The following is a 2500-nucleotide window of genomic DNA, read 5'->3' as shown; positions in this document are numbered from 1 at the left end:
GAGAAAAAGGGGCTTAAAATTCACAGTTATTCGCCCGAACGTGGGATTTCGCTGGGGACGGTTTCTAAGTTCAAGTTGGGACGGGGGGCACCGAGGTGAGTGGTGGTTGTCCCCGAAAAAGCCCTCCCCTTTTCCGTAGCCCCGTTTAAAGTTTTGTTTGGGCTCCTGTTCAGCGGGGAAGCGCGTGCGCGTGGCAACCTTGACACCCCCGTGTTCCCCTGGACCAGACCTTTCCAACGCCGCCTGAGTTAAGGTGCTACGACGTCCCTAAGTGGAGATGCCTCTAAATGAACACCTTTTCCCAACTTTGCACGTTTCCAGCTTGAGAGGAAAAGGGGCTTAAAATTCACAGTTATTCGCCCGAACGTGGGATTTGGCTGGGGACGGTTTCTATATTCAAGTTGGGATGGGGGGCACCGAGGTGAGTGGTGGTTGTCCCCGAAAAAGCCCTCCCCTTTTCCGTAGCCCCGTTTAAAGTTCTGTTTGGGCTCCTGTTCAGCGGGGAAGCGCGTGCGCGTGGCAAACTTGACACCCCCGTGTTCCCCTGGTCCAGACCTTTCTAACGCCGCCTGAGTCAAGGTGCTACGACGTCCCCAAGTGGGGATGCCTGTAGATGAGCACATTTTCCCAACTTTGAATGTAAGTTTCCAGTATCATTGAAAATGTGGCCTCAAACGAGCAGTTTTGCCCCCGAACGTGGGATTTGGCTGGGGACGGTTTCTATATTCAAGTTGGGATGGGGGGCACCGAGGTGAGTGGTGGTTGTCCCCGAAAAAGCCCTCCCCTTTTCCGTAGCCCCGTTTAAAGTTTTGTTTGGGCTCCTGTTCAGCGGGATGCGCGTGCGCGTGGCAACCTTGACACGCCCGTGTTCCCCTGGACCAGACCTTTCTAACGCCGCCTGAGTTAAGGTGCTACGACGTCCCTAAGTGGAGATGCCTGTAAATGAACACCTTTTCCCAACTTTGCACGTTTCCAGCTTGAGAGGAAAAGGGGCTTAAAATTCACAGTTATTCGCCCGAACGTGGGATTTCGCTGGGACGGTTTCTAAGTTCAAGTTGGGATGGGGGGCACCGAGGTGAGTGGTGGTTGTCCCCGAAAAAGCCCTCCCCTTTTCCGTAGCCCCGTTTAAAGTTTTGTTTGGGCTCCTGTTCAGCGGGGAAGCGCGTGCGCGTGGCAACCTTGACACGCCCGTGTTCCCCTGGACCAGACCTTTCTAACGCCGCCTGAGTTAAGGTGCTACGACGTCCCCAAGTGGGGATGCCTGTAAATGAACACCTTTTCCCAACTTTGAATGTAAGTTTCCAGTATCATTGAAAATGTGGCCTCAAACGTGCAGTTTTGCCCCCGAACGTGGGATTTGGCTGGGGACGGTTTCTAAATTCAAGTTGGGATGGGGGGCACCGAGGTGAGTGGTGGTTGTCCCCGAAAAAGCCCTCCCCTTTTCCGTAGCCCCGTTTAAAGTTTTGTTTGGGCTCCTGTTCAGCGGGGAAGCGCGTGCGCGTGGCAACCTTGACACGCCCGTGTTCCCCTGGACCAGACCTTTCTAACGCCGCCTGAGTTAAGGTGCTACGACGTCCCCAAGTGGGGATGCCTGTAAATGAACACCTTTTCCCAACTTTGAATGTAAGTTTCCAGTATCATTGAAAATGTGGCCTCAAACGTGCAGTTTTGCCCCCGAACGTGGGATTTGGCTGGGGACGGTTTCTAAATTCAAGTTGGGATGGGGGGCACCGAGGTGAGTGGTGGTTGTCCCCGAAAAAGCCTCCCCTTTTCCGTAGCCCCGTTTAAAGTTTTGTTTGGGCTCCTGTTCAACGGGGATGCGCGTGCGCGTGGCAAACATGACACGCCCGTGTTCCCCTGGACCAGACCTTTCTAACGCCACCTGAGTTAAGGTGCTACGACGTCCCCAAGTGGGGATGCCTCTAAATGAAGCCAATTTCTCCTATTTGAATGCACTCTCCCAGCCCAGAGAGGCATGTGCCTTAAAATTCACAGTTATTCACCCGAACGTGGGATTTTGTTGAGGACGGTTTCTAAATTCAAGTTGGAACAGGGGGCACCGACGTGAGTGGTGTTTGTCCCCGAAAAAGCTCTCCCCTTTTCCGTAGCCCCGTTTAAAGTTTTGTTTGGGCTCCTGTTTAGCGGGATGCGCGTGCGCGTGGCAACCTTGACACGCCCGTGTTCCCCTGGACCAGACCTTTCTAACGCCGCCTGAGTTAAGGTGCTACGACGTCCCTAAGTGGAGATGCCTGTAAATGAACACCTTTTCCCAACTTTGAATGTAAGTTTCCAGTATCATTGAAAATGTGGCCTCAAACGAGCAGTTTTGCCCCCGAACGTGGGATTTGGCTGGGGACGGTTTCTAAATTCAAGTTGGGATGGGGGGAACCGAGGTGAGTGGTGGTTGTCCCCGAAAAAGCCCTCCCCTTTTCCGTAGCCCCGTTTAAAGTTTTGTTTGGGCTCCTGTTCAGCGGGGATGCGCGTGCGCGTGGCAAACATG

This window comes from Osmerus mordax, unplaced genomic scaffold, assembly GCF_038355195.1.
Source record: "Osmerus mordax isolate fOsmMor3 unplaced genomic scaffold, fOsmMor3.pri Scaffold_181, whole genome shotgun sequence".
Lineage (NCBI taxonomy): Eukaryota > Metazoa > Chordata > Actinopteri > Osmeriformes > Osmeridae > Osmerus > Osmerus mordax.
The sequence above is the reverse complement of the archived record's forward strand: the minus strand, read 5'-3'. Positions refer to the sequence as shown.